Here is an 11295-nt window from a genome sequence, read left to right on the forward strand (position 1 = left end):
TGAGACTTAGATCTCGGAAATACTAAGTCACGGGTTACAGTAACGTCCGGATGGGACGATGTAGAAAGAAGTACCAATCATTAAAGATAGATGAGTGAGTGAGTGACAGAGAGAGAGAGACAAATGTCTGGTTGTTACAATAATAGCTAACCTCTTCTATATAGAACGGAGAAAAAAATTGGCCGCGAATCAAGCAGACACCTCCCGAGTGGCAGGTGAGATCTCTACCACTGTAGGACCAATTCTCAGGTGATAAGTGTTTGAACCGGCTGAAGGAGGAATAAGTACCAATCAGAACTTTACCCCATAAAACATGAATGATGCAGCCAACACGAGCCAATGAGGCACAGACGAACCTCTGGATGGCACGATGCAGTCATCGTCGTCTATGCAGAAGGAGGAAAAAGTACCAATCAAACCCAGACCTCAGGATTACTAAGGCGCGGGTATCAGGAACGTCCAGATGGGACGAAGTAGAAAGAAGTACCAATCATTATAAATAGATGACTGAGTTAGTGAGAGAGAGAGACAGAAAGACACAAATGTCTGGTTGTTACAATAATAGCCATCCTCTTCTATATAGATCGAGGATAACCATTGGCCGCGAATCAAGCAACAACCTCCCGAGTGGCAGGTGAGATCTCTACTACTGTCGGACCAATGGTCAGGTGACAAGGGTTTGAAATGGTTGAACGATGAATAAGTACCAATCAGACCAAGACCTCGGGATTACTAAGGCGCGGGAAACAGGAACGTCCGGATGGGATGATGTAGAAAGAAGTACTAATCATTATAGATAGATGAGTGAGTGAGTGAATGAGAGAGAGAGACAGACACAAATGTCTGGTTGTTACAATAATAGCCATCCTCTTCTATATAGATCGAGGATAACCATTGGCCGCGAATCAAGCAACAACCTCCCGAGTGGCAGGTGAGATCTCTACTACTGTCGGACCAATGGTCAGGTGACAAGGGTTTGAAATGGTTGAACGATGAATAAGTACCAATCAGACCAAGACCTCGGGATTACTAAGGCGCGGGAAACAGGAACGTTCGGATGGGATGATGTAGAAAGAAGTACCAATCATTATAGATAGATGAGTGAGTGAGTGAAAGAGAGAGAGAGACAGACACAAATGTCTGGTTGTTACAATAATAGCCATCCTCTTCTATATAGATCGAGGATAACCATTGGCCGCGAATCAAGCAACAACCTCCCGAGTGGATGGTGAGATCTCTACCACTGTAGCACAAATGCTCAGGTGAAAAGGGTTTCAAGTGGATGAACGAGGAATAAGTACCGATGAGACTTAGATCTCGGGAATACTAAGTCACGGGTTACAGTAACGTCCGGATGGGACGATGTAGAAAGAAGTACTAATCATTATAGATAGATGAGTGAGTGAGTGAATGAGAGAGAGAGACAGACACAAATGTCTGGTTGTTTCAATAATAGCCTTCCTCTTCTATATAGATCGAGGATAACCATTGGCCGCGAATCAAGCAACAACCTCCCGAGTGGAAGGTGAGATCTCTACCACTGTAGCACAAATGCTCAGGTGACAAGGGTTTCAAGTGGATGAACGAGGAATAAGTACCAATTAGACCAAGACCTCGGGATTACTAAGGCGCGGGAAACAGGAACGTCCAGATGGGATGATGTAGAAAGAAGTACCAATCATTATAGATAGATGAGTGAGTGAGTGACAGAGAGAGAGAGACAAATGTCTGCTTGTTACAATAATAGCTAACCTCTTCTATATAGAACGGAGAAAAAAATTGGCCGCGAATCAAGCAGACACCTCCCGAGTGGCAGGTGAGATCTCTACCACTGTAGGACCAATTCTCAGGTGATAAGTGTTTGAACCGGCTGAAGGAGGAATAAGTACCAATCAGAACTTTAACCCATAAAACATGAATGATGCAGCCAACACGAGCCAATGAGGCACAGACGAACCTCTGGATGGCACGATGCAGTCATCGTCGTCTATGCAGAAGGAGGAAAAAGTACCAATCAGACCCAGACCTCAGGATTACTAAGGTGCGGGTATCAGGAACGTCCAGATGGGACGAAGTAGAAAGAAGTACCAATCATTATAAATAGATGACTGAGTTAGTGAGAGAGAGAGACAGAAAGACACAAATGTCTGGTTGTTACAATAATAGCCATCCTCTTCTATATAGATCGAGGATAACCATTGGCCGCGAATCAAGCAAACACCTCCCGAGTGGCAGGTGAGATGTCTACCACTGTCGGACCAATGGTCAGGTGACAAGGGTTTGAAATGGTTGAACGATGAATAAGTACCAATCAGACCAAGACCTCGGGATTACTAAGGCGCGGGAAACAGGAACGTCCGGATGGGATGATGTAGAAAGAAGTACCAATCATTATAGATAGATGAGTGAGTGAGTGACAGAGAGAGAGAGACAAATGTCTGGTTGTTACAATATTAGCTAACCTCTTCTATATAGAACGGAGAAAAAAATTGGCCGCGAATCAAGCAGACACCTCCCGAGTGGCAGGTGAGATCTCAACCACTGTAGGACCAATTCTCAGGTGATAAGTGTTTGAACCGGCTGAAGGAGGAATAAGTACCAATCAGAACTTTAACCCATAAAACATGAATGATGCAGCCAACACGAGCCAATGAGGCACAGACGAACCTCTGGATGGCACGATGCAGTCATCGTCGTCTATGCAGAAGGAGGAAAAAGTACCAATCAGACCAAGACCTCGGGATTACTAAGGCGCGGGAAATAGGAACGTCCGGATGGGATGATGTAGAAAGAAGTACCAATCATTATAGATAGATGAGTGAGTGAGTGAAAGAGAGAGAAAGACAGACACAAATGTCTGGTTGTTACAATAATAGCCATCCTCTTCTATAAGGATCGAGGATAACCATTGGCCGCGAATCAAGCAACAACCTCCCGAGTGGCTGGTGAGATCTCTACCACTGTCGGACCAATGGTCAGGTGACAAGGGTTTGAAATGGTTGAACGATGAATAAGTACCAATCAGACCAAGACCTCGGGATTACTAAGGCGCGGGAAACAGGAACGTTCGGATGGGATGATGTAGAAAGAAGTACCAATCATTATAGATAGATGAGTGAGTGAGTGAAAGAGAGAGAGAGACAGACACAAATGTCTGGTTGTTACAATAATAGCCATCCTCTTCTACATAGAATGGGGAAAACCATTGGCCGCGAATCAAGCAACAACCTCCCGAGTGGCAGGTGAGATCTCTACCACTGTCGGACCAATGGTCAGGTGACAAGGGTTTCAAGTGGATGAAAGAGGAATAAGTACCGATGAGACTTAGATCTCGGGATTACTAAGTCACGGGTTACAGTAACGTCCGGATGGGACGATGTAATCATTGACTTCTTTGCAGAACGAGGAAAATGCATTGGCCGGGAATCGAACCCGGGCCTCCCGCGTGGCAGGTGAGAATTCTACCACTGAACACCCAATGCTCAGGTTACGAAAATCTTAAGTGGTTGAATGGAAAAGAAGTACCAATCATTAAAGATAATTGGATAGATGAGTGAGTGAGTGAGACAGACACAAATGTCCGGTTGTTGCAATTATTTGCCATCCTCTACTATATAGAACGGGGAAAACCATTGGCCGCGAATCAAGCAAAGGCCTCCCGAGTGGCAGGTGAGGTCTCTACGTCTGTAGGACCAATGCTCAGGTGACAAGGGTTTCGCGTAGTTGAACAAGGAATAAGTAACAATCATTATAGATAGATGAGTGAGTGAGTGACAGAGAGAGAGAGACAAATGTCTGGTTGTTACAATAATAGCTAACCTCTTCTATATAGAACGGAGAAAAAAATTGGCCGCGAATCAAACAGACACCTCCCGAGTGGCAGGTGAGATCTCTACCACTGTAGGACCAATTCTCAGGTAATAAGTGTTTGAACCGGCTGAAGGAGGAATAAGTACCAATCAGAACTTTAACCCATAAAACATGAATGATGCAGCCAACACAAGCCAATGAGGCACAGACGAACCTCTGGATGGCACGATGCAGTCATCGTCGTCTATGCAGAAGAAGGAAAAAGTACCAATCAGACCCAGACCTCAGGATTACTAAGGTGCGGGTATCAGGAACGTCCAGATGGGACGAAGTAGAAAGAAGTACCAATCATTATAAATAGATGACTGAGTTAGTGAGAGAGAGAGACAGAAAGACACAAATGTCTGGTTGTTACAATAATAGCCATCCTCTTCTATATAGATCGAGGATAACCATTGGCCGCGAATCAAGCAAACACCTCCCGAGTGGCAGGTGAGATGTCTACCACTGTCGGACCAATGGTCAGGTGACAAGGGTTTGAAATGGTTGAACGATGAATAAGTACCAATCAGACCCAGACCTCGGGATAACTAAGGCACGGGAAACAGGAACGTCCGGATGGGACGATGTAGAAAGAGGTACCAATCTTTATAGATAGATGAGTGAGTTAGAGAGAGAGACAGACACAAATGTCTGGTTGTTGCAATTATTTGCCATCCTGTTCTATATAGAACGGGGAAAACCATTGGCCGCGAATCAAGCAATGAATTCCCGCGTGGCAGCTGAGATCTCTACCAATGTAGGACCAATGCTCAGGTAACATGGGTTTCAAATGGTTGAAAGAGGAATAAGTTCCAATCATACCCAGACCTCGGGATAACTAAGGCACGGGAAACAGGAACATCTGGATGGGACGATGTAGAAAGAGGTACCGATCTTTGTAGATAGATGAGTGAGTGAGAGAGAGAGACATACACAAATGTCTGGTTATTACAATAATAGCCATCCTCTTCTATATAGATCGAGGATAACCATAGGCCGCGAATCAAGCAACAACCTCCCGAGTGGCAGGTGAGATCTCTACCACTGTCAGACCAATGCTCAGATGACAAGGGTTTCAAGTGGATGAACGAGGAATAAGTACCGATGAGACTTAGATCTCGGGATTACTAAGTCACGGGTTACAGTAACGTCCGGATGGGATGATGTAGAAAGAGGTACCAATCTTTATAGATAGATGAGTGAATGAGAGAGAGAGACAGACACAAATGTCTGGTTGTTACAATAATTCCCTTCCTCTTCTATATAGAACGGAGACAACCATTGGCCGCGAATCAAGCAACAACCTCCCGAGTGGAAGGTGAGATCTCTACCACTGTCGGACCAATAGTCAGGTGACAAGGGGTTCAAATGGTTGAACGATGAATAAGTACCAATCAGACTTAGACCTCAGGATTACTAAGGCGCGGGTATCAGGAACGTCCAGATGGGACGAAGTAGAAAGAAGTACCAATCATTATAAATAGATGACTGAGTTAGTGAGAGAGAGAGACAGACACAAATGTCTGGTTGTTACAATAATAGCCATCCTTTTCTACGTAGAATGGGGAAAACCATTGGCCGCGAATCAAGCAACAACCTCCCGAGTGGCAGGTGAGATCTTTACCACTGTCGGACCAATGCTCATGTGACAAGGGTTTCAAGTGGATGAACGAGGAATAAGTACCGATGAGACTTAGATCTCGGGATTACTAAGTCACGGGTTACAGTAACGTCCGGATGGGATGATGTAATCATTGTCTTCTTTGCAGAACGAGTAAAATGCATTGGCCGGGAATCGAACACAAGCCTCCCGCGTGGCAGGCGAGAATTCTACCACTGAACAACCAATGCTCAGGTTATGAAAATCTTAAGTGGTTGAATGGGAAAGAAGTACTAATCATTAAAGATAATTGGATAGATGAGTGAGTGAGTGAGACAGACACAAATGTCTGGTTGTAGCAATTACTTGCCATCCTCTACTATATAGAACGGGGAAAACCATTGGCCGCGAATCAAGCAATTAATTGCCGCGTGGCAGCTGAGATCTCTACCACTGTAGGACCAATGCTTAGGTGACAAGGGTATCAAGTGGATGAACGAGGAATAAGTAACAATCATTATAGATAGATGAGTGAGTGAGTGACAGAGAGAGAGAGACAAATGTCTGGTTGTTACAATAATAGCCAACCTCTTCTATATAGAACGGAGAAAAAAATTGGCCGCGAATGAAGCAGACACCTCCCGAGTGGCAGGTGAGATCTCTACCAATGTAGGACCAATGCTCAGGTGACAAGTGTTTGAAATGGCTGAAGGAGGAATAAGTACCAATCAGAACTTTAACACATAAAACATGAATGATGCAGCCAACACGAGCCAATGAGGCACAGACGAACCTCTGGATGGCACGATGCAGTCATCGTCGTCTATGCAGAAAGAGGAAAAAGTACCAATCATACCCAGACCTCGGGATAACTAAGGCACGGGAAACAGGAACGTCCGGATGGGACGATGTAGAAAGAGGTACCAATCTTTACAGATAGATGAGTGAGAGAGAGAGACAGACACAAATGTCTGGTTGTTGCAATTATTTGCCATCCTGTTCTATATAGAACGGGGAAAACCATTGGCCGCGAATCAAGCAATGAATTCCCGCGTGGCAGCTGAGATCTCTACCACTGTAGGACCAATGCTCAGGTGACAAGGGTTTCAAATGGTTGAAAGAGGAATAAGTTCCAATCATACCCAAACCCTGGGATAACTAAGGCACGGGAAACAGGAACGTCCGGATGGGACGATGTAGAAAGAGGTAGCAATCTCGATAGATAGATGAGTGAGTGAGAGAGAGAGACAGACACAAATGTCTGGTTGTTACAATAATAGCCATCCTTTTCTACGTAGAATGGGGAAAACCATTGGCCGCGAATCAAGCAACAACCTCCCGAGTGGAAGGTGAGATCTCTACCACTGTCGGACCAATGGTCAGGTGACAAGGGGTTCAAATGGTTGAACGATGAATAAGTACCAATCAGACTTAGACCTCAGGATTACTAAGGCGCGGGTATCAGGAACGTCCAGATGGGACGAAGTAGAAAAAAGTACCAATCATTATAAATAGATGACTGAGTTAGTGAGAGAGAGAGACAGACACAAATGTCTGGTTGTTACAATAATAGCCATCCTCTTCTATATAGATCGAGGATAACCATTGGCCGCGAATCAAGCAACAACCTCCCGAGTGGCAGGTGAGATCTCTACCACTGTACGACCAATTCTCAGGTGATAAGTGTTTGAACCGGCTGGAGGAGGAATAAGTACCAATCAGAACTCTAACCCATAAAACATGAATGATGCAGCCAACACGAGCCAATGAGGCACAGACGAACCTCTGGATGGCACGATGCAGTCATCGTCGTCTATGCAGAAGGAGGAAAAAGTACCAATCAGACCCAGACCTCAGGATTACTAAGGCACGGGAAACAGGAACGTCCGGATGGGACGATGTAGAAAGAGGTACCAATCTTTACAGATAGATGAGTGAGAGAGAGAGACAGACACAAATGTCTGGTTATTACAATAATAGCCATCCTCTTCTATATAGATCGAGGATAACCATTGTCCGCGAATCAAGCAACAACCTCCCGAGTGGCAGGTGAGATCTCTACCACTGTGGGACCAATGCTCAGGTGACATGGGTTTCAAATGGTTGAAAGAGGAATAAGTTCCAATTATACCCAGACCTCGGGATAACTAGGGCACGGGAAACAGGAACGTCTGGATGGGACGATGTAGAAAGAGGTACCAATCTTTACAGATAGATGAGTGAGTGAGAGAGAGAGAGAGAGAGACAGACACAAATGTCTGGTTGTTACAATAATAGCCATCCTCTTCTACATAGAATGGGGAAAACCATTGGCTGCGAATCAAGCAACAACCTCCCGAGTGGAAGGTGAGATCTCTACCACTGTTGGACCAATGGTCAGGTGACAAGGGTTTCAAATGGTTGAACAATGAATAAGTACCAATCAGACCCAGACCTCAGGATTACTAAGGCGCGGGTATCAGGAACGTCCAGATGGGAAGAAGTAGAAAGAAGTACCAATCATTATTAATAGATGACTGAGTTAGTGAGAGAGAGAGACAGACACAAATGTCTGGTTGTTACAATAATAGCCATCCTCTTCTATATAGATCGAGGATAACCATTGGCCGCGAATCAAGCAACAACCTCCCGAGTGGCAGGCGAGATCTTTACCACTGTAGGACCAATTCTCAGGTGATAAGTGTTTGAACCGGCTGGAGGAGGAATAAGTACCAATCAGAACTCTAACCCATAAAACATGAATGATGCAGCCAACACGAGCCAATGAGGCACAGACGAACCTCTGGATGGCACGATGCAGTCATCGTCATCTATGCAGAAGGAGGAAAAAGTACCAATCAGACCCAGACCTCAGGATTACTAAGGCGCGGGTATCAGGAATGTCCAGATGGGACGAAGATGAAAGATGTACCAATCATTATAAATAGATGACTGAGTTAGTGAGAGAGAGAGAGACAGACACAAATGTCTGGTTGTTACAATAATAGCCATCCTCTTCTACATAGAATGGGGAAAACCATTGGCCGTGAATCAAGCAACAACCTCCCGAGTGGAAGGTGAGATATCTACCTCTGTAGCACAAATGCTCAGGTGACAAGGGTTTCAAGTGGATGAACGAGGAATAAGTACCGATGAGACTTAGATCTCGGGATTACTAAGTCACAGGTTACAGTAACGTCCGGATGGGACGATGTAATCATTGTCTACTTTGAAGAACGAGGAAAATGCATTGGCCGGGAATCGAACACGGGACTCCCGCGTGGCAGGTGAGGTCTCTACGTCTGTAGGACCAATGCTCAGGTGACAAGGGTTTCGAGTAGTTGAACAAGGAATAAGTATCAATCATTATAGATAGATGACTGAGTGAGTGACAGAGAGAGAGAGACAAAAGTCTGGTTGTTACTATAATAGCTAACTTCTTCTATATAGAACGGAGAAAAAAATTGGCCGCGAATCAAGCAGACACCTCCCGAGTGGCAGGTGAGATCTTTACCACTGTAGGACCAATTCTCAGGTGATAAGTGTTTGAACCGGCTGGAGGAGGAATAAGTACCAATCAGAACTCTAACCCATAAAACATGAATGATGCAGCCAACACGAGCCAATGAGGCACAGACGAACCTCTGGATGGCACGATGCAGTCATCGTCATCTATGCAGAAGGAGGAAAAAGTACCAATCAGACCCAGACCTCAGGATTACTAAGGCGCGGGTATCAGGAATGTCCAGATGGGACGAAGATGAAAGAAGTACCAATCATTATAAATAGATGACTGAGTTAGTGAGAGAGAGAGAGACAGACACAAATGTCTGGTTGTTACAATAATAGCCATCCTCTTCTACATAGAATGGGGAAAACCATTGGCCGCGAATCAAGCAACAACCTCCCGAGTGGAAGGTGAGATATCTACCACTGTAGCACAAATGCTCAGGTGACAAGGGTTTCAAGTGGATGAACGAGGAATAAGTACCGATGAGACTTAGATCTCGGGATTACTAAGTCACAGGTTACAGTAACGTCCGGATGGGATGATGTACAAAGAAGTACCAATCATTATAGATAGATGAGTGAGTGAGTGAAAGAGAGAGAGAGAGACAGACACAAATGTCTGGTTGTTACAATAATTCCCATCCTCTTCTATATAGAACGGAGAAAAAAATTGGCCACGAATCAAGCAGACACCTCCGAGTGGCAGGTGAGATCTCTACCACTGTAGGACCAATGCTCAGGTGACAAGGGTATCAAGTGGATGAACGAGGAATAAGTACCAATCAGACCAAGACCCCGGGATTACTAAGGCGCGGGAAACAGGAACGTCCGGATGGGACGATGTAGAAAGAAGTACCAATCATTATAGATAGATGAGTGAGTGAGTGAAAGAGAGAGAGAGACAGACACAAATGTCTGGTTGTTACAATAATAGCCATCCTCTTCTACATAGAATGGGGAAAACCATTGGCCGCGAATCAAGCAACAACCTCCCGAGTGGCAGGTGAGATCTCTACCACTGTCGGACCAATGCTCAGGTGACAAGGGTTTCAAGTGGATGAACGAGGGTAAGTACCGATGAGACTTAGATCTCGGGATTACTAAATCACGGGTTACAGTAACGTCCGGATGGGATGATGTAATCATTGTCTTCTTTGCAGAACGAGGAAAATGCATTGGCTGGGAATCGAACCCGGGCCTCCCGCGTGGCAGGCGAGAATTCTACCACTGAACAACCAATGCTCAGGTTATGAAAATCTTAAGTGGTTGAATGGGAAAGAAGTACTAATCATTAAAGATAATTGGATAGATGAGTGAGTGAGTGAGACAGACACAAATGTCTGGTTGTATCAATTATTTGCCATCCTCTACTATATAGAACGGGGAAAACCATTGGCCGCGAATCAAGCAATGAATTCCCAGCGTGGCAGCTGAGATCTCTACCACTGTAGGACCAATGCTCAGGTGACAAGGGTTTCAAATGGTTGAAAGAGGAATAAGTTCCAATCATACCCAGACCTCGGGATAACTAAGGCACGGGAAAGAGGAACGTCCGGATGGGACGATGTAGAAAAAGGTACCAATCTCTATAGATAGATGAGTGATTGAAAGAGAGAGACAGACACAAATGTCTGGTTGTTACAATAATTGCCATCCTCTTCTACATAGAATGGGGAAAACCATTGGCCGCGAATCAAGCATACACCTCCCGAGTGGCAGGTGAGATCTCTACCACTGTAGGACCAATGCTCAGGTGACAAGGGTTTCAAGTGGTTGAATGAGGAATAATTACCAATCAGAACTTTAACCCATTAAACATGAAAGATGCAGCCAACACGAGCCAATGAGGCACAGACGAACCTCTGGATGGCACGATGCAGTCATCGTCGTCTATGCAGAAGGAGGAAAAAGTACCAATCAGACCCAGACCTCAGGATTACTAAGGCGCGGGAAACAGGAACGTCCGGATGGGACGATGTAGATTGAAGTACCAATCATTATAGATAGATGAGTTAGTGAGACAGACACTAATTATACAAAACGGAAAAACTGATTAAAATTCAACTCTAGATCAACAAATCAAAGACAAATCACTTCCGTGACCAAATCAAAGACCATGGGATCACATATGATAACACAAGTCCTTAAACAAAAAAGGTTATAAACACATTGACTATATTACCGGTTAGTAAGACGAAGGTGAATCTCTCGTTAGTATTATTAGTCAGGCATTAAATAACTACGCAGGTTAGTATTTATGTCAGGTAACTTCTCATTATATATATATATCAGTCTCATTTACGTTTAGGTGCTGAGAAAGATCCTATCATTATTTGTTACCACAATTTCCCTTA

General features: G+C 44.6%; 2 non-coding genes across 2 annotated transcripts; both read right to left on the reverse strand.

The window, feature by feature from the left end:
* Positions 1-3411: 3411 nt before the first annotated feature.
* Positions 3412-3482, reverse strand: trnag-gcc (transfer RNA glycine (anticodon GCC)). Its single transcript has one exon. It is a non-coding gene; the product is annotated as a tRNA-Gly (tRNA).
* A 6630-nt stretch (positions 3483-10112) lies between these two features.
* trnag-gcc (transfer RNA glycine (anticodon GCC)) lies at positions 10113-10183 on the reverse strand. Its single transcript has one exon. It is a non-coding gene; the product is annotated as a tRNA-Gly (tRNA).
* Between the last annotated feature and the right edge of the window lie 1112 nt (positions 10184-11295).

This window comes from Amia ocellicauda, chromosome 1 (genome assembly GCF_036373705.1).
Source record: "Amia ocellicauda isolate fAmiCal2 chromosome 1, fAmiCal2.hap1, whole genome shotgun sequence".
In the NCBI taxonomy this organism is placed as follows: Eukaryota; Metazoa; Chordata; class Actinopteri; order Amiiformes; family Amiidae; genus Amia; species Amia ocellicauda.